The sequence below is a fragment of the Hibiscus syriacus genome, unplaced genomic scaffold, assembly GCF_006381635.1.
Source record: "Hibiscus syriacus cultivar Baekdansim isolate YM2019G1 unplaced genomic scaffold, ASM638163v2 tig00110458_pilon, whole genome shotgun sequence".
Taxonomy (NCBI): Eukaryota; Viridiplantae; Streptophyta; class Magnoliopsida; order Malvales; family Malvaceae; genus Hibiscus; species Hibiscus syriacus.
In genome coordinates this window covers 1,532,674-1,555,407 of record NW_024062745.1, presented here as the reverse complement: position 1 = coordinate 1,555,407, position 22,734 = coordinate 1,532,674, and the positions used below count along the sequence as shown (strand labels likewise).

The 22,734-nt window shown below is 35.7% G+C and overlaps 1 pseudogene; it reads left to right on the top strand.

Annotated features, from left to right (window-relative positions):
• Positions 1 to 14,694: 14,694 nt before the first annotated feature.
• Positions 14,695 to 16,995, top strand: LOC120126341 (annotated as a pseudogene).
• The last annotated feature ends 5,739 nt before the right edge of the window (positions 16,996 to 22,734 follow it).

Sequence of the window (22,734 nt, the reverse complement as noted above, 5' to 3'; positions counted from 1 at the left end):
TAAATACCATCCGTTCCCCTAGGCTGTAAAAACCGGTTGGTAACTCCATATAAACCTCTTCAACTAAATTCTCTTGCAAGAAGGCATTAAAGACGTCCATTTAATAAATAAACCAATTAAACATGGAGGCAATAACAAGAATGACTCTAACAGTAGCCATCTTTACTACAGGAGAAAATATTTCAACATAATCGATTCCCTCTTTTTGGATGTATCCTTTAGCCACCAAACAAGCTTTGTACCTTTCAAGCTCACCCATAGCATTGTACTTCAACTTGTAGACCCATTTACAACCAATAGGAACATTCTCTTATGGTAAAGAAACAATGAACTAAGAATTATTTTATTCTAAAACATAAATCTCATCCCTCGTGTCATTAATCCAAATAAGGTTTTTAATGGCCTCAAAATATGTTTTAGGTTCAAAAACAGTGGATATGGCAGTAATGTAATGTTGTGTAAGGATAAATAATCATAGCTAAATGAAGAAAAAGTAGTTGACATGTTAGTGAGGAGGATTGATAAGAGAAAATGAATTCTTGTAATCGGGTGGGTTTTTTATTTACGAGTCAATCATCGAGAAACAACAGATTTTGGTAACAAGGGCTGAGAAAACTAGGCAATAGGCATGGGTGCGACCATAGTTTGTGGTTCACTATGTATTTGTAAAGGATAAGGATTGGACAAAACAGATTGGGATGGAGCAGTCAAGTTGAAAGAGGAATGTGCAAAGGAGAAAAACCAAGAACTAAAAAAATCTAAATCATCAATCAATGTTTGTGGTAGGAAAAATTGGGTAAATAAGAAAGAAACTGAAAGGGAAAATAAACTCATGAAGATGAATATGTCGGTTCACAGAAAAAGATTTAGACTCAAAGTTAAACAACACATAACCTTTTGAGTATTCGAATAGCCCATAAAAATAGACCGGATACCCTCAGAAGCAAATTTATCGTTATGACTGGGAGAATTGCATTACAGAGGCACCCAAAAGCCACTCGAAATTTTGTATCATAAATAGGGGATTTTGCATAGCAGGAAGATGAGGAGGGACTAGTAGTGTAATGACCCTATTTTTGAGGATAAGAACTTTTATGGATTACAATCAGTGTAGGAGTGGGTTACAATCAGTGTAATCATAGCAGACGTAATGCATCCAAGTATCTTTAGCATACACGTAACATATATTTATGGATATAGGATCAATGCACAAGGTGTAACGTCGAGAGGTATGACCAAGAAATTGGTTTATGAAAAAGTAGTGTCATATACTGCAAGAACGACCGAAAGTGTTGGACGCACATATCTATTTTAATTCAAGGGTAAATTGAGGGAAATCATAATATTAACGAATAGAGTATCGCTACCTTGAAATGAACCTGAGTCAAATATCGGGCCAACCAGAACCTCAGTCAGTAAACAATAAACACAGTAATCATCGTGAAATCTCGAAACATGAAGAGATTTCCCCAGAGTTAGAAAATATCTAACATACCCTTAAGTAGCGTATAACCAGATCAGTACAAATTAATAGTTAGAACAGACTAATAAACCATCGCATAACGTTCTAAATGAGAGAAAGAGCGAGATAACATCCAATAAACAGTAAACGAGATCAGTAATAACAGATTATCGGGAATATCTCAGAACAACTAGAAACAATAATAGTTAGGATATCCTAAAACTAGCCATTGTGTGGCATTCGGGAAACAACCAGGATACCCGAGTTACATTAACAGTAGGGTAATTGTCTTGTTTGTCAGTGTTTCCAAGTATATACCAGTCAGTGTCACGACACTTTTTTCACTAGCTGGCCATAAATTCCCCAAGACTCGACGGGGTAAGTTGGCGGTGTGTATGTTTTTTATGTAGCTCTGAATCTTACCCCACATATCCGAGGGGTCGATGTACGTCTCCGATGTAGTTTCGGATCTCACTAAGGTACCCAAAGGTATTCCCGCATGATGGAGGGTTGTGTGAGCTCTGAGATGCAGCCCCTCAACCTCACCATGATGCTTGTCACAACTTATTATTGTGTTGTGTATCATATATTAGTATATGGTAGGATAAAGGGGTGTGCGAGCTCCGAGATGCAGCCCCTTAGCCGCACCATGATGTCTACCTCTGCTAGTGTTTGAGTTATAATAAAGTTAGTATTGCTTTTAGATAATGCACAATAGAATCAATATTGCATTCAGATAATGCATAGAAGAATCAGTATTGTATTCAGATAATGCATAGTATAGTCAGCATCACATTTAGGCAATGCACATCATATACATACATTAGAGTTAGAGACCCTTAGAGGTATACTCATGGTTAAACCCTTAGCAGAGGATTAGGGAGCATGAAACCCCTAGTTTAGAGGTAAAACAATTAAGCCTTAAGTAGGTAGCACTTGACCTAGGTCATGCATGTACCTACTGCTTAGTATCAGGTCTTCAACATGCTTGTATTTATGAAATTCTTATGTTGCTCTAGATTAGTGATTATACTAATGGGCTTTGTAAGCTTAGCCTTCGGATGTTTTCCCATTGGTAGGTTAGTAGCATGAGCAGTTCGTGGAGCACCGTCGTAGCAGGATTTCCAGCATCTCCTTCAGAGTGTTGTACCGTAGCTTAATGGGCACATGTATTCATAGAACCTTACTCATGTATTCAGTTATTTAAACTTAGAGTTTGTATTATTTTTGTTTTAAATTATGAGTAACGGAGCTCCGATTTTGTAAAATGATTTTATCACGATATTTATGTTTTATTTATGATACCATTCAGCATGTTTGAAAGGAACTTAAAAGGTTTTGAAAATCAGGGGTTACCTCAGTAGCCCAATGTGACACTTTAGGCCCAGTCGAGTTTAGGATGTTACAGAGCATGCCCTAGACGAGCATTCCAAACATTAATTTTTTTGATAATAACAGACTTACACTGAAAAGAACTGGAAATACAAGTTGTATGTGATGAAGACAAACTAGAATCATGTTGCTTCGATTGAAATAAGTAAAGACCACCAACTTGCCTACCAAGCCCCTTCATCCTCCTAATAGAGAAATCTTGCATTACACAAAAATCTAGGTAAAAAAAGTAACAAAACTGCCAAAGTCTCGAGTTAACTTGGATATCGAAATGAGGTTGTGATTAAAATATGAAACATGAAGAACATTTTTCAAGGTTTTACCAGGGCTTAATTGATATGAACCAACATGAGACACATGAGAGATATTACCATTTAGAAGGTGAACATAACGCAGATCAGTATGACAAGAAGAAATGGGATCCAATAAATTAGAATCAGACGATACATAATCAGTCACTCCAATATCCAAGATCCAATCAGTAGTTCCTTTAGAATAGGATCATTGAGAGACTATATATGTCATATTGACAGACGAGTGAGCAGAAAGTCCTTGACTCAAGAGCCTCAAAATTTGAGCATACAACTCTTGAGTAAATAGTGTCGCTGCTTGGACAGCTAAAAAACTAGAAACCTCAAGAGCCTCAGTCGTTGAACTCTGACTAACTGTCATGGCTACTTGACTTTCCTTCTTTTTGGTTAACTTAAAATTCGGTGAAAAACCGAAAGACGATAACAATTTTTCTTCTTATGACCCTTAACCTTGCAGTAATCACAAGTCCCAGAAAAATGACACAAACCTAGCATTAGAAAATATCACAATAGAATTTGTGATTGGATGAATCCCTTCTAAATAAGTACTTTGAGATTCTTCTTGAATCAACATTGAGTATGCTTAATTCAGTGTAGTGGCTTCATAAGAAAGGTTTGACTCCGAATTGTTGTGTAAGAATCATTTAATCTCATAAGAAATTGAAGAATTTTATGTTCGAACAAATGCTTCAAAGTCGCTTGGCAACACAGTGTAAAAGGAACAAGGACACTGAATTCTTCCCATAGCAGTTTCAGTTTGGTAAAGTAGCTCGAAATAGAAGACTCACCCTGGACAGATATAGCAATTTCGCTATGCAAAAAATAAATTTGAGCACTATTAACATTCTGAAAATGCTCATTGAGATCCTTCTAAATGAGCAACGCACTGGTAGTAAACACGATCCCAGCTGACAGATCCTTACTGAGCGTATTCAAGATCCATGAAAGAATTTGAAGGTCAATTTGGATATTAGTGGGATCGCTAGCTGCAATATGTTAATTCTTTCAAAAGGGAATGCCAGAGTGTCGTAACCAGGCGTTGGGGCGGACACTCATCCCACACAAATTGCGAAACGAACCACACACCATACCCCAATGGCAATGACTGCCTGAAGGATTATGGTTCCCTTCGTAGTCGCGCATCTACTTTATAGGAGACGTCGCCTCCCATCTTTTAATCGCTAGACAGTATGGGATTATCAGTCCACCGTAACATTTAGAGCCAGCTCAGCCAATCAGAGAAGTAAACAAACAGTTAATTGAAAAGTTAATATTATATTAGGGTTAATTAAACCAAGGGTTAACCATTCTTAATCTTCACCTCAAATTGCAAACCTCCCAAGATAAGTTGTTGACCCCTAAATGAAAGCATAAAGCAAACTCACGTGAGTGTTGGTTGTGTTCAACGCCTTACCGTCTCTTGGTCCCCTCTGGCCGGTTGTCCTTGTCTCTCTTCCCGCACCCACACGCCATTCCTTTCATTATGGCAACGCAAATGACTAAGCATTGAACGTTGTTCGAAAAAAACTGGTACATTCGTAAACAAAATTGTATATAACCTAATTTGACGTGAAGGATGAATGTTAAACCTCAAACACTTAAAATCTTAATCTTATCGCTAAGAGCCAGTTTAAATATTAACGTTATAAATAAATTAAATTAAATTCAAAAAGACTTTTATAATCAACTTTTATAATAGTAATTAATTAATTAATTAATTAATAGATGAAAATGGACGTAAGAAGAGCAAATTGTGAAAACAATGCGTACATTTACTTCAAACAACAAACTGTTTCACGATAAGGTTGGGCCATTGAATTTGGATGGATAAGTCGGACTCGGAAAGAGATTGATTGTTCCTCCAAGCCTTATCTATTCGTCCGGCTAACGTGGCATTTTTCCTAAGATTAATGCCTTCGATTTGACACTTTGTTTTTTAAATTATTATTTTAAATATTTAAATGAATATTTTTCTTGAAAGTATATTTTTAAGATTCTATGATAAAAGAATGATCGAAAACTCAAAATTCGATAACATCGCCATAAATGTTGTAGAAGAATGAGGTGTGGAATTGGATAATGCCAAAGAGATTTGAATATTTGACCATCGCCATGTGAGGGTCGAGCGACACCATTTAAACGTCGGAGTTGGTTCCTTGCAGGACAGAGGACACAAGATTATATATTATAGGGGACGAATTTGAACTTATAAAATTTCAAAGGAGAACAAAAACATATTTTTAATAGAAAATAAATAAAAAATATCTCAAATATATAGTAATTTTATATTTTTAGAGGGACGATTGCCCCTGCGTAGGTCCATTCTTGGTCCTTGGGACTTTTGTACCACCGTACAAGGATAGAAATCGCTGCATCTTGGAGTGAGAAACCAGTCCCTTACTCGTGGGAGACGGAAGTGGGCGAGGCTTGATGCCGTCGTCTCTTTCTTCTATTAAGCTTTGATTAAATGATGAAGTCATGCCACCAGTTCCGCGATGTATTCGTCCGTCTTCAGTTTAATCTGCATGATAAAGTGTTCGAAGCCGAGAAAAACAGAAACGACAGTAACATTGTTATAATGTTACACCAACTCATTGATTTGTACATAAATAGACAAGTCTGTGGTATAATGTGTCCTTTACATTAGGAGAAAGGGAGCTCCGGCGAGCCGCCTATGTCATATAATTGCAGTGTAATCCAATATGGTATGCCATGATTGCTAGTAGAAGTGAAGGCTACACATGAAAGACAGACGTACAATGTTATAAATCCGACTAATAAGATTAGCATAGTGTAATGCAAGTCCAGCGACACCAAGTTTGAGAGAAAATAATCAACTTATAATTTCACGACCATTGAATCTATATGTGATTACCTCCAATGGCTTCAGCGTTTGCTTGATGCTTATTCAAAACTTGTGCCATCATTTGTGGGAGGTGCGCATATTCACCATGTCATACACACAGAAAAGAGTGATTTGTCTATTTTTTTCAATCGACCGCCGGTGATTATTAGTTTTCTTATTTTTTTATATTATGTCTTTTATTTTCTTTTTTTTCTCGAGTCTTTTTACTTTTAAATAAAAATCTCTGTCCTTATAACACGTTTTTTGTTGGGAAATAAACGAGTAACAAGTAATTTCCCTATAGCCAGATTAGTGAGAATACAAAATAAAAGTGGAAAAAATAATACCCGAAAAATTGATAACGGAGTTCAGCCAATTGTGCTTACGTCTCCGGACTGCTGCAGATCTTTTACTAAAGAGAAAAAATTACAGGTGTTTACAAAACACACTTGAGAGAGAACTGGAAGATTTTGGGATGATTTTGAAGCTAAATGGACTAGGGTATTTACAGTTGAAGCTTAGGGACTAATCTTATAAATACCTTAAAGTGTGCAATGGCTAAAAGAGTAATTAACCCATTTATAATTTTAATTAAAAATTGGTTCGGTGCCAACCTTTGAATAATGGGACTGCCATTATTGAAATCATGCACCGCCCTTTTGAATTTCCAGTGGCGATGCCCCCCACTGCTCCCCTTTTCTGATTTTTAAAGCCACCAATTTTGACTTTTCTTTTCCAACAATCTCCCACTTGAAGACTGATTTTAATCTGTCTTCATACCTCGATCAATGCAGCAGCATTTCTGGTCTTGTTACTCTAGCATGCCAACTGAAGCTGAACACAACTTCAGTTTGTCCGTGGTCACCGTCTTTGTCAACATGTCTGCAGGATTTTGAGCTCCACTAATCTTTTCAAGTTTCAAAATCTCATCTTCCAGAAGAGATCGGATAAAATGATATCTCAATTGTATGTGCTTCGTCCTGGAATGAAAAGACGGATTCTTTGCTAGATGGATAGCACTTTGACTGCCGCAATACAAAACATTGTTTTCTTGTTTCTTGCCTAACTCTTCCAAGAAACTTTAGAGACAAACCATCTCCTTGCTGGCTTCCGTAACAGCGACATAATGTGCTTCAGTTGTGGAGAGAGCAACTATCTTCTGTAGTTGAGAAACCCAACTCACTGCAGTACCTCATAAAGTATAGACATACCCTGTAGTACTCCTTCTGATGTCAACATTTTCGGCTAAGTCAGCATCTACATAGTCTGTCAGTATCGTATCTCCACCTTTGAAACAAAGTGCTTTGTTTGTAGTACCCCGCAGATATCTGAGGATCCATTTGACAGCTTCCCAGTGTACCTTACCTGGATTATTCATGTACCTGCTAACAGCTCCCACTGCATGAGCAATATCTGGTCTGGTACAAACCATGGCATACATTAGACTTCCAATTGCTGAGGCATACAACACCTTCACCATGTGTGCACGTTCTTCCTCCGTCTTTGGTGACTATTCTTTGGAGAGTCTAAAATAAACACATAAAGGTGTACTTACTGGTTTAGCATCTTGCATGTTGAACCTGAAGAGTACTTTGTTAATGTACTCAGCCTGGGATAACATCAAATGCCCCGACTTTGTGTCTCTCTTGATCCTCATCCCAAGAATCTGCTTTGCAGCGCCCAGATCTTTCATTACAAACTGCTTCGATAATTTTTGCTTCAAGTTTATAATCTCTTGCATGTCTGAGCCTACAACGAGTATGTCATCAACATACAACAATAAAATAATGAAGCTGTTGTTGAATCTCTTGATGTAGCAACAATGATCTGCTTGGCATCTGGTAAAATCACTACTACTCATGAAGCTATCGAACTTCTTGTACCACTGTCTAGGAGCTTGTTTTAAACCATACAAGCTCTTCTTCAACCTGCATACCAGGTTTTTGTTTCCTGCCTCTATGAAGCCTTCTGACTGCCTCATATAGATTTCTTCCTCCAAATCACCATGAAGGAAAGCTGTCTTTACATCTAACTGCTCAAGATGTAAATTTTCTACAGCTACAATTTTCAACACCAGTCTGATTGTAGACAGTTTTACAACTGGAGAGAAAATTTCATTGTAGTCAATACCTTCCTTTTGCTGAAAACCTTTGACAACCAATCTTGCTTTATAGCGTTTGCTCCCATCATGCTCTTCTTTGATCCTGTAGATCCACTTGTTATGGAGCACTTTCTTGCCTGGTGGTAATTCAGCTAATTCCCACGTCTGATTTGACATAAGCGAGTTCATCTCATCTTTCATGCAAGACTCCCACTTGACTGAATCCTCCACTTGCATTGCTTCATCATAACACTCTGGTTCACCATTGTCGGTCAGCAACAAGTAGTGCAAAGAAGGAGAATACCGTTGGATTGGTTTAGGAATTCTGGAGGAGCGTCTTAGTTCCGGTGTGCCTGGTTCTTCTTGAACTGCTTCAGGACTGATCTGAACATCATTTCCAGAAATCTCCTCGAACTCAGTAAATTCCTTTGTTTCAACTTTGGTATTTGAACTGCTTGATTCTACAGTTGACCTGTCTTTGTACATCACATTCTCATTGAAAATGACATCTCTACTTCTGATGATCTTCCGATTTTCATAGTCCCAAAACCAGTAACCGAACTCATCACCGCCATAACCAACAAAGGCACATTTGTTGGACTTAGCATCAAGTTTACTTCTTTCAACAGAGTCTATGTGTACATAAGAAATACAACCAAACACTCTTAAGTGTGAAAGGTTTATTTCTTTCTTGCTCCAAACTTCCTCTGGTATTCTGCCATCCAAAGGAACTGAGGGCCCACGGTTGATTAGGTAAGCTGCAGTGTTGATAGCTTCAGCCCATAGAAATTTGGGTAATCCGACATGTATCCTCATGCTTCTGGCAAGTTCATTCAGAGTTCTGTTCATACGCTCTGCTACGCCATTCTGCTGCGGTGTCATGGGAACTGTTGCCTCCATCTTGATCCCATTGTTTGCGCAGAAATCTCTGAATCTCCTATTTTTGTACTCTCCTCCATTATCAGACCTTAACTGCTTGACTTTCATACCAGTCTCATTTTCCACCATGGCCTTCCATTTTCTGAAGGTATCAAAGACTTCTGATTTCTTCTTCAGAAAATAAACCCACACCTTTCTTGTAGAATCATCGATGAAGGTGACATAATATAATGAGCCTGCAAGAGATGGAACTGGAGATGGTCCCCATACATCAGTATAAACCAACTATAACTTTTCAGCATTGGGTGTCTTACCAATCTTTGCAAAGCTGACTTTTTTTTGTTTGCCAAAGATGCAATCCTCGTATAGTCCGATATCTACATTCTTTAGATCCGACAACTTCCCCTTTGATAAAAGTGTCTTCATCCCTTTCTCGCTCATATGACCAAGCCTTTGGTGTCATAGGTTTGATTTTCCATCAGCATCTGCTATTGTAATGAAATTCTCTAAATTTGAGGTTATATAGAGAGTACCAGTTTTCTTACCACAAGCAATGACGAGTGCTCCTTTAGTAATCTTCCATTCACAGCCTGAAAAGTAGGGGTGTATTCGGTTCGGTTCGGTTCGGTTTTTTACCAAAAATTGAACCGAACCGAAATAAACGGTTTTTCAATATTTAAACCAAAACCGAAACCGAATAGTTAAAAAACTGAAAAACCCGAAACCGGTTTTATCGGTTCGGTTTGGTTTTTTTAACGGTTCGAGTTTTTCGGTTCGGTTCGGTTCGGTTTTTCAATGAAAAAATCACTTGAAACTACAATTATTTTTACAAAAATTGCCTATTCGGTTCAATATGGAACAAATGGGTTCCATATGGAAAACCCGAACCGAACCGAATCAAAAAAATGAAACCTTTAAACCGAACCAAAAACCGAACCGTTTAAAGCCAAACCAAACCGAACCGTTTTACTCAGTTCGTGTCGGTTTTTCAGTTTTCTTGGTTTCGTTGATCAGCCCTACTGAAAAGGTTGTGCTAAATCCTTCACCATCAAGCTGTCCTACAGAAATCAAATTTCTTTTGAGGCCAGGAATATGTCTCACTCCTTTCAGCATCCAGGTGGTCTGGTTTGGCAACTTTAATCGGATGTCTCCTTTTCTGACGATCTTCAAGGTTTCATCATCGGCTAGATGAACCTTCCCAAAATCACCACTGACATAGTTCTCCATGATTTCTCGACATGGGGTGGAGTGGAAAGATGCCCCTGAATCCAAGATCCAGGATTTAATCGGACTGTTGACGCTTAGAATCATGGCATCACCTGTCTCCTCTGTCATGTTTGCAGATTCATGTGCGTCGGTATCTTTCTTCAGTGCACGGCAATCCCTTTTAAAGTGACCCTTCTTGCCACAATTATAACATGTAAAATCTTTCTTTCCCGTTCTTGATTTTCCCCGTCTAGATTTCGATCTGCCACGATTTGAATTTCTTTCTGAAGTTCTCCCTCTAGACTCCGTATGCAAGGCTGAGGAGGTTGATGCTTCACCCGATTATCTCCGTCGAATTTCTTCGCTCAGTACCAGATCCCGAACATCATCGAATTTCAATTTACTATTTCCCGACGAGCTGCTAACTGCTGTAACAGTAGCATTCCAACTGTCTGGTAGAGATGATAAGAGAATTAAAGTTCGAACTTCATCATCGAATTCAATTTCCACGGAACGCAACTGGGTTGTGATTGTGTTGAGTTCATTCAGGTGTTGAGCCACTGATGCCCCTTCCGTCATTCGCAAATTGAATAATCGCCTCATCAAATTAACTTTGTTTGAGGCCGATGGCTTCTCATACATACTGGAGAGAGAGCCGCCATAAGACCCGCCGTGGTCTTTTCCTTTGCTATGTTGAAAGCAACATTTCGGGACAACGTCAGTCGGATAACTCCGAGGGCTTGACGGTCGATAAGAGCCCAGTCTTCATTCTTCATGCCCTCTGGTTGCTTTCCTGAGAGGGGTTGATATAGATTTTTCTGGTACAGAAAATCTTCGATCTGCATCTTCCAAAAGCCAAAGTCCGCACCATCGAACTTTTCAATTTTCACCTTCCCTTCGTCTACAGCCATCGCTCCCACTCGAATCTGGCTTCTTCGGATCGTTTCTGACAATTTGTGCGAACCACCGTGTATTATAACACCTCCGTCGACAAATTCGTATCGCCGACAAAATTTCACTATTCACGAAATTTACTATTCACATGAATAGTAATGAATAGTAACCTCGCAAAAAATTGATAAAATTCATAACTCAAAAGCTCTGATTACCAGTTGTTGGGAAATAAACGAGTAACAAGTAATTTCCCTATAGCCAGATTAGTGAGAATACAAAATAAAAGCGGAAAAAATAATATCCAAAAAAATTGATAACGGAGTTCAGCCAATTGTGCTTACGTCTTCGGACTGCTGCAGATCTTTTACTAAAGAGAAAAAATTACAGGTGTTTATAAAACACACTTGAGAGGGAACTGGAAGATTTTGGGATGATTTTGAAGCTAAATGGGTTAGGGTATTTATAGTTGAAGCTTAGGGACTAATCTTGTAAATACCATAAAGTGTGCAATGGCTAAAAGAGTAATTAACCCATTTACAATTTTAATTAAAAATTGGTTCGGTGCCAACCTTTGAATAATGGACTGCCATTATTGAAATCATGCACCGCCCTTTTGAATTTCCAGTGGTGGTGCCCCCCACTGCTCCCCTTTTCTGATTTTTAAAGCCACTAATTTTGACTTTTCTTTTCCAACATTTTTCTCTGCTCTTGTGACACGCATTTTCTTTGCTATTGTGGCACTATCCTTATGATTTTTGGTACGCTTTTTTCACATACATTTGCGGTCATTCTGGTACTTGCACAAAAACTATCACAACATTTATTTTCTGATTGGTTTGTTGGTGGTCACGTATAGTTAGATCTCCTCTTTGGTAAAAGATTGATTGCCGATATAATCAAAATTATTTTGTGAAACAGTCTGCCAGATTGTTTGGTTCACTCACTACTACTTTATCACTTCGTAAAGCATCTCATTTGACAGAGACAATGGTTTTTGGGTAAACTATACGGGAAACCACCAAACTATGGTCATTAATCGATCTTGCCACCGAACTATTTTTTGTCTCAATTCGACCACCAAACTTTTTAATTGATTCAACGAGACCACTCTCTAAAAAACAGACTTGTTGACGTGTCCGTTAATAAAACTGACATAATTATATATTTGGTCCTTAATATTTACACATTCTATCAATTTAGTCACTATTTTAATTCAATTAAATAAATTTAACTATCCAATTAGAACATGACACGTGTCAATACATGATTGGAAGGTTTTATTTATAAATTTTAAATTATTTAATTTAAATGGAAAATTGAAGAACAAATTTGCGCTCCAAGGGATTCGAACCTGTGTTTTTGGGGGGAGAATAGCCAAACGCCCAAACCGCTGGGCCAAAGCTCCCCAATAGTTCTAACTTACAACAGTTTGTATTTAACTTGTACCGTTAAACAAATTATTTGGTTAAATAAATTTCAGTTCGATTAATGGTTACAGAAAAAAATTCGGTTAATTCGATTCGGTTAATAATTTTCAAATAAATTTTGGTTCGATTAACGGTTAAGGAAAAAATAATTTATTTTATTCGGTTAATTAGGTTAATTATTTTCAAATAAATTTAGATTCAATTAACGGTCAAATAATTTCGGTTCGATTAATAGTTAAAGAAAAAAATCGGTTGATTAGGTTCGGTTAATAATTTTCAAATAAATTTGGGTTCGATTAACTGTCTAATAATTTCGGTTCGTTTAATGTTAAAGAAAAAAAATTCAATTAATTTGGTTAGATTAATAATTTTCAAATAAATCTCGGTTCGATTAACGGTCAAATAATTTCGGTTCGATTAATGTTAAAGAAAAAAATCGATTAATTTGATTCGGTTAATAATTTCCAAATAAATTTCGATTCGATTAATGGTTAAAGAAAAAAATTCGGTTAATAATTTTCAAATAAATTATTTTTCCTTAACCTTTAATCGAACTAAAATTTATTTGAAAATTATTTACCGAATCAAATTAACCTATTTTTTTTCTGTAACCATTAATCGAACTAAAATTTATTTAACCAAATAATTTGTTTATAGGTACAAGTCAAATGTAAATTGTTGTAAATTAAAATCATTGGGGGGCTTTGGCCCAACGGTTTTGGTGCTTGGTTACTCTTCTTCCCCCTTGGGCGCAGGTTTCGAATATCTTGGAGCGCAGATTTGTTCTTCAATTTTTCATTTCAATTGGGTGGTGACGCGTGTCACCACTTGATTGGTTAAAAATCATTTAATTAAATAATTTAAAATTCATAAACAAAATCTTCCGATCATGTATTGCAAGTGTTATGTTCTAATTGGATAGTTAAATTTATTTAATTGAATTAAAATAGTGACTAAATTGATAGAATGTGTAAATATTAAGGATCGAATATATAATTATGTCAGTTTTATTAACGGACACGTCAGCAAGTCCATTTTTTTAAACGGAGAGTGGTCTGATTGAATTAATTAAAAAGTTTGGTGGTCGAATTGAGACAAAAAATAGTTCGGTGGCAAGATCGATTAATGACCATAGTTTGGTGGTCTCCCGTATAGTTTACCCATGGTTTTTTTTATGAAGTTCACTGATTTCTTTTGATGTTGGTCGTCATTCTCAATGGAAGATTTGTTTTTTTTTCGTATCTTTATGTTTAATATTTTATTTTTGTATGAGTATTTTGATGACTATTATCTCTAATTTTGTTCTCAATATTTTAGTGTGTTGTAATTCTGATTTCTTTTATTATTGATGAAATCCAATTCCCATTATTAATAAAAAAGAAAGAAAGAAAAGATTGATTTGTTTATTATTAAACTCATAATTAAGTTAGTGGCAGTTAACCCCTGGTTGGGTGGTGATCAATGTGAGTAAATCTAATCTGTCTACATTTAATGTTGCTCATGTCTTTTAGGCTCCTCCTCCGTTCCGGCTGGAATCTCGACGGACATTTAGTGCAAGCCCCAGAGGGACAATATTAAAATTAATGTCGATGCTGCATGTTGTTCTGTGATTAGCCATTCGACGATTGGTGTAGTTGCCCGCAATCATTACGATTTGGTGATTGCAACTCAGGCTACACCAATCCAAGGAAATGTTATTGCTGGTGTTGCGGAAGCTATGGCAATTACTCATGGTCTTCGGCTTGCAGTGGATTTATCGATTCCCTCAGTTCATATTGAAAGTGATGTGAGGAATGTTGTTTGTCAACTGACAGTAAACAGGTTAGATTTGTCTACAGTTGGCTTTCATCTAGCTGAAGCTAAAACTTTGCTTCGAGATTATCTCAACTTCCGCGTTCATGGCGTCCGTCGTTCAGCGAATTTAACCGCTCATTCTCTTGTACAATTTACTCTAACTATTTCTTTGACTAGTTATGAACCAACTGAATGTATTTCAAATATTATTGTTGCTGATGTCATTAGCGGCTAACAAATCGAATGGATGTTTATTTCCAAAAAAAACTCATAAGTAAGCGACTTTAACTCTTTATTTGTAGTTTACCTAAAATAGTAACTTTCTTGACTTCCTTCACCATAGTCGGGTGATACCGGGTCCAGGTGACCCGATTTTAGGGTAGCCCATACCCATTGTCATCCTATTCTTCAAATTTACAAATGTTCTTAACCATTAACGAATTCACTGGTCACTCACCCTTTTTTTCTTTCTCGGTCGACCAGTTGATTGCCGGCGAGTTCAAAACCCGTCGCCACAAAATTGTCGGCTTTATTCTTCATCAAGGCGAGAAACATCATCATAAGTGATTTCCTTGAAGCCGGTTAACTAGCTAGCCATGTCTTTCGATGGCTTCCCTCCATTCATTTCAGCTCAGCTCCATTATCTCATCAGTCACTTCCGGAAAAAATCAAGGTAATTCCATCTAAACCCCATTCCCCCATCTTTCCTTCAAATTGTTCATTTCAATCAACGAAAGTACTTCGATCAAGAACTAGGTTTCCGTTTTAACAGTAACGGAAATTTCAATTTCTGGTGTAATTTTGGTGAGCAGGTTGAGCAAGTGTCATCTGGTGGCAAAACCTACGCCGGGGGTCGCGATCGGTTTACATTGCTTATTCCGTATTGCTTAGACTATGTTAAATGTCTGTAAGATTTTTTTTTATTGCGAAATGCAAGATCTGTTTGTGAAATTGTTTTCTATTTAGATGATCTTATATAGATAGTTTGTTAACATTGATACAGGGGATATTATTTACAATGCTGAGTTCCCATTGGCTCCGCCGGATATTATATTTGGACCTGAAGATGAGGATTTTCACCCATTACACATGACTGGCGGTGTTGGAGAGGGGGCCTTGAAGTTTCGGAACATTTTGTCTGATTGGAACCATAAAGACCCAACAAGGCTGCTAGCTTTAATTCAGGAATTGAGGTTAGGCTTGATGTTTATTGACACTTGTTATTGTAATGGAAATCAAAGTTTTGTATGATTGTGGAAAAAAGAATAGACAAGAAGTTCATGTTAGTTTCTTGTTGAATAGGGACCAATATATGGCCTACCAGAAGAAACGTGTTGGAGAAGTGGATGATGATAGGTTGACGTTTGAGATTAGCACTATTTGTTCACGAGAGGTAATCTCTTGGCACTTAAGTGTGGTTTCTGATGGAGAAAGATTTGAAGATCCTGCTGTGTTGTTTTCTTAACCTGAATTGCAATTCTTTTATATATATTCATTGAGGTTAGGAGTAATGAATGAGGAGATAATGTGCAAATTCAGAGGCATTTCCTTCGTGATACCCTTTTTCTCAATGTTTGTTGGTCTCATAACAGGAAGTCTGTCATTGAATATTGACCTTAACACTACACATTTAACCTTAATATACATGTCTTTGTCCTTCACTTCCTTTGCAATTCTTGTGAATGTCTACCGTCATATGTATGAACTGAAAGATAAAGATTAACCATCACATAATTGCATATTGAACTTTTTAGTATTTTTAGACTCCGTCAAGTCTTTGATAGCAATGTGCAAACGTTTTAACATAATTACTTGACCCCTCCTCCTATCCTTTTATTTTTCTATCTAGCAGTAAGAATTTTATGAGACGCCTGCATTTGTAAACTGAATTGATTGATTAGTGCCTTAACTCCTTCCTCTTTTCCTATTTATTCACTGTTTTGCAGGGAATTGAAATGCAAATTAGTTCAGGTGCTGAAAAGGTATTCCTTTTGTAGAATGATCTTTATAAGTAGGTTTTGTGTGCTTAAAAAATAATTGGTTTTTAATTAAATCCATGGTCTTATGCCTTTGAATCTTAGCGTAGCCAGAAGAGGTCAAATTTGCTGTGCCTCTCATGGATATGAATATAAACAAAATGGTGCATGGGTGCCCCTGGAGACATCCGCAAAAGATATACTTACAGGTTTACCTTTCCTTCTTTCCCTCTCATTTATGTGTAGTTTAATTCTTATTAGTAACTTATTTGTAGTTGAATTGATGTTCGGCTTCTTTCTTCCCTTCTGCTTTCTTTTTCTCTCCCACCTCTAATGAAGTTTGTAATCTTACAGGTAATATATCCTGTAGGAAGAAGTATGCATCTACACCTTCAGCACCTCGTCTGAAATTGATGTCAACTGCTGAACTGGGAGCTCTGTTTTCTATCGAGGATGTCAAGCTTCCTTCGTGGTTAGATGGAAGTAAGTTATGTGCATTATTCTACTTTCATGTGTTGCATATCTTGAAAGGTAAAAACAATTTGTGCTGACAAAGTTCTGTTGGCTTTTGGAGGTGCATGGCTGAGTATCTTCCTCATCTAGAAGAATCTCTTCAGAAACAGGTTCTTTTCTTCATCTAGGCTTTACTTTGAGTGGTTAAGAGAGTGATCTTAATCTTCTTTGTTCCAGGTCGTGGAATCTGTTTCATTAATTGATATAGAAAGACCTTTAATAGAGTCATTAACCCCATTGTTGGGAAGACCTTTGGAGCTGATCCTGTGCGCACTGATCTTGTCATTTATCTTTATATTAATAAATCTTAAATCCTTCACATTCATTGTTGATATTCATTGTTTTCCTTGGCAGGTCTTTTGCAGGAAGGCCACATTTCTTGCTTCTTCTGGATCCTTTGTTTTCCTGGTACCATTAGATAATTACTAATTATATATACCATTTTCTGTTTTGGTGTTTTTAATGTTTAGGACTAATAGAGGATTACTTCAGCTAACCTTGAATGATTTCTTGATCATTTAGGATGTTTTTGTCACATTATGATTGCATTTGGTTTAGTGCAATTAGTTTTTGAATCTAACTTTTCGAATCCGTATTTTTTACTGAACTTGGCCTCTGACAAAATTAACTTTTGATAGTACTGTTGTTGTAGGTACATTTTCTTTTTCAACTCAGTTTCCTAAGCAGCAGCCAGCTGTGATGCTCCAAAGTTCTCAGTAATACCATTTGCTAAATGTAAATTCTCGAGTATATATTAGATCCCATTTTAGGAAAAATTGATAAAAGGTTTTTGATTGCATCTTGATGATGAGGGTCCAAAATAGCAATACACATTTAATCATATACTTGTCTGATGATATTTCCGAGTAAGTTTTAAGGACCAACTGGCTTTTATGTTTCTGCACTGTATCAGTTCCTCTACTCATTGGATGGTTCCTTTGCAAATTGACTAATTAAACGTGTTATCATTGTGACATATCCAGCATATATCACCGCAAGGAATACCGAAAAAGTCACCCCTTCTATCAGAATATCCATGGAGTCCAAGATGGGAGGCATCACAAATGGCTGAGGCGGATATTGTGAGTTTCTTTACGCCTTTTTAGATTTTCAATCCGTTCTTCTGTGTATTTTGCTAATGTGAACCGATTTCTCCAGCGACTTCTGGGGACGAGTCGTTAAATTTCAAACGGTTCTGTAATGAGTCCCAACCTCAACACTAGAACGACATGAAGATGCTGAAGTTTCATATGGATTGTTTTTATTCATCCAAGTTGTGCAAAATGCTTTATGGAATATTCGATAGTTTTATTTTCTACAATTTCGGAAATGGTGTTTTTTTTATAGAAAGGAAACGCAAAGCTTTTTGTCACTTTTAATGCATACTTCCGTCCAAAGAAAGTTCGGTTCAACATGGCTTATAAACAGGCTGTGTGTGAATCATGGTCACTTATGTATAGGTAAGCTTGTGTTTTTATTATTAATGTTTGGAGTTATTACGTATCACTAATTCTATCAATTTATTATAATTTGATTTTTAAGCAATGTTGCACGGATACGGGGACGGGAAACGGTAATTTTTAAAATTACAGTGTACGGGAACGGCAAGGGTACGACATATAAAATAATTTTAAAATTATAAATATATATAAAAAAATCATAAATAATTCAAACAACAATTTTAAGTTTAGAACAATAAAATCTATAAAAAAAAAATCACAATATTAAAATGTCAATTTCAAGATTCAAACCATAATATTAACTCTAGAATAAAAATTAATATTCTAGTGTCAAATCTTATACTCAAACTATAATATTAAGTCTAGAAAATATTAAACCCAATCAAACATTGTTAACATCTTCCGAGATTAATTAGCTCTCTAATCTCTCATCAAGCGGTTGTATGCATTTTAGAATACATATAATATAGAAGAACAAAGAAAATATATATGTTGTTTGCATGGACGAAGGAATGCTAATATCAACACCATCTACCATAACTCTAAGCTAGGCAAAGCTAAAAAATCGTATACGATCTTACAATTTCTAAAGACACGTTAATGGCTTCGCATTTTATCTGCTTTCATTAGTTTCCCAAAAGGAGTCTCCTTTACAATTTTAAACAAATAAACTAATTTAAAAATAAGATAATACAGAGGTCAAGAACGACGATGTAAACCTTCCCAAGTCAGCTAAATCAAAAAGTCTTCATTTTCCCCTCAAGTAAAACTTCATTAAAAAACTTTGGTCAAATTCAAGTAAAACTTCATTAAAAAACTTTGGTCAAATTCTATAAAAGGAATTTGCACCAAGCGTTTTTTTAATGAATTTAGTCATCTACTATAACTCTAATCTGTTTTGCTTCGAATTGAAAAAAGGTTACCGGGAACTAGATTTCGATCTATCCTATTTTGAATATGGAATTTGTTATACTATGTTTTTTTTTTTTGTTCTTGAGAAATTGAAACTGCTACTATTAGAAAAATGAAAACCAACACTGTTTAAAATCTCAACTACTCTCACGGACTAAGGAAATCCAAAGAAGAATTGAATTTCAGGTCCTACTTTTATGTCAGTCGTTTTCTTCATCTCCTCCAATTGCAGTGCGACGAAAATAACAGAGTCTGAGGACGCATGTGAAAGTCACATGCCATCCCCGAAACGTCCCCAGGTCTCGGTGAAACGGCACAACTATGGCGTCCCATGCTTCCTAGTTTTTAAGGCCTTGAGAACCTTTTAGGCCACATGTTTAGTTTTCAGTATTTTCAAAAATAAGTTAATTTTTATTTAGTAGAGTTAATAACATGTCAATGGAAGGATTAAATAATATTAATAGTTTGAGGTTTGATATATAATGTTTTAAAGTTTAAGGTTGATTTATAAGGAGATTATAGTCTAAGGATTGATATAGAATATTTTAAAATTTAGAGATCAATTTAAAATAAAATCATAGCTAGGGAATATCATGTGCAGTTATCTATTTAAGTAATAAAAATCTAATTAAAATTGAAGATAAAATGAAACAATCTATTTCTTATTGATAATATAAAGATACATTGTTTTATTAATTATTTGTTAATTATAGTTTAAGGCATATATAATATGTTGTCAATCTTAATCAACGGCGGATCTAGAAAATAAAGAATGAAATCTAAAATTTTAATATTCTATTCTAAAATTTTTTAAGTATATAAATTTCTTTATTTTTTCCATTTAAATTAGTAAATTAAATTTAATAATTGCTCTCTAGAAAGCCACATATATCCACACCCAAATATATTGTCAAATTTTAAGGGCGTATTTGGTTTAAGTCATCTCACTTTATCGGGAGAATAGAATGTCATTCCCCCGTTTGGTTAGTAAACATTCTCAGCCCCCAGTAATTCTTTATTCCCAACAGTGATATTTTGGGAGTATATTACCGGGAATGTGATTAACCCCTTCTCTTATGTATTGTTGGATTACCGGCGTTTTTGACTAAAATGTTCTTAATTTTTTTTTCAAAAAAATCATTCTTCTATCGTTGAATAAAAAAAATTCTATAAATGTTAAATTACAAATTTATCCTTAAACTATTTTTGTTTACAAAAAAAATCCATAATTAGAATTTTATATGAAGTTTTGGAATTAAAAGAAAATTACCCTTTCATTAAACCTATTTATCTTTTCAATTTTGTAAAAAAAATTATGAATTTAAAATTTTTAAAGAAATTATATAAATTAATTATAGTAGAATTATAGTAGAATTCAACTTGTTAAAAAACAAATATATAATAAGGACAATTTGATAAAATATACATTTCAATAATTTTTATTCCTTTAACCAAACACTTTAATCTTACATTTATGCTAAACGACCAAAAAACAAAATACAATATTCTCAGTAATCTTATTCCCGTCGATAATCCTATTTCCACTAGTAATCTTATATTCTGTGAACCAAACGCACGGATGATGAACTTGACACAATGAAACTCTTAAATCTCGTTTCACCCAGTTTTAGCATGACACCAAACTTTTTTTCCTTCGCCATTTAATTGGATTTTTTTAATTAAATAAGTTAACACATATTAATATGAGCAGTTAAATTTATCGGGTTAAATTATAATTAATTTTATATATCCACTTAATTATGATGACAACTTTCTCATTAACAGTTAATCATCAAATAATTTATTTAATGTCATTTAAATAATTAAATGATGAAATTTTTAATTTAATGATCTAACTAAAATATACACAATATTAACTTATTATTCATGTAATTTACCCTAGGGTAAAATGCATATTATACAGACCTATGCAATTTACGCTAAATGAAAACGCCAAATTTGGAAAATAGCGCGCAACGTATCCAACGAACGCAACGCACCCTCCCCCTTTGGCTTTGGATGAGAGGGAGTGGGCGGTTAGTTGACGTCCGGGCTAACCATCTCTCAAAAAATTCAACCGTCGCTAAATTACATAACTGACACCGTTTGTTTTTAATTTTATCTTTCTAACATCGTTTGACCAATATTTCCAAAACTAGCACCCTTTCTGCTGATTGGCAAAGGCGCGTCCCCGAGACGCGCTTTACCCGTGTTTTCGCTGAGTTGGATGCCACGTGTGAAAGGCGCGTCCCCGGGACGCGTCTTTGCCATATCAGCAGACACGTGTGGAAAGCGCATCCCCGGGGACGCGCCTTCCTTAATGTCATAAATGCCCCCATCCGTTTTCCTAACTACCCCTCCTCCTCCCCTATATAAACCCCCTCACCCTCACTCATTCTTCACACCAAAATCATCTTCTCCTCTCTTATAACTCAAATTCTCCAACTATTTGAGTTTTAAATTTGTTATTAGTGGTAAGAAATTTATTTTTATGTAGTATTTTTTTAAATAGTTATTATTTTTTATATTAATATATTTATGTAAATATTATTTTTTATTAAATAATATTTATATAATTATTATTTATTTAGAATTATTAATTTTTTTTTGCTAATTATATTGTTTTGTCTACAGTTATAATGGAAAACGAAATGCTGTTGCGATTGGATATTGATCATATCTCCAGACATTTTAGCGATATGGTAATATTTTTTATAATTAATGTTAATATTTAAATTTATTTTTTTTAAAGTTATTATGAATTTATATTATTATTTTTTATAATATATATTATTTAGGATGCTGATCATATTTTAGAAACTTTTATTAAAAATCCACGTATACCGACACCGGAACGTATTTTGCCATATTTGGCTTCTGTCGGGTTCGGGTATATTGCAACAATTATAGGCGGTTGCAAACTCGAACCTGTCCTAATTTCTGCACTGATTGAGAGGTGGCCGAGACACACACTTTTCACCTTCCATGTGGAGAGGCAACAATTCATTGGAGGATGTCTCTATGCATCTGAGGCTTCCCGTCGACGGAAATATGATGTGGTATGGCGGATGGTGATTGGCAATCAATGTGCATTGATTATCTTGGAGCTGCTCCGCCAGAGTTTAATGGAGGTAGAATAGCTTTATTGGTTGAAGCTAATTTTGAGGTTTTAAATGAAAATGCTTCAGAGGATCAAGCAAAGGCATGTGCTCGGGCATATATTCTACGAATATTGGAGGAATATTGATGCCCGACAATCTCGCAACCAGGTGCATTGTATGTGGTTGCGGCATCTGATCGATTTTGATGAAGCTGGAAGATATAGTTGGGGTGCTGCAGTTTTGGCATTTCTCTTTAGAGAAATGTGTCGGGCGACGAATTATAAGAAACAGCTATCGGTGGATGTCTTCTGCTTCTACAATCATGGGCGTGGTTCCGCATGCCTTTCTTATGCCCGATCGTGAATGAACCATACGTATTCCCCTTATTGTTGAGGTAATTTTCGAACTAATTTTGATTTAAATATTTTCAATTAAATAGGGTGATTTTAGTTTATATTATA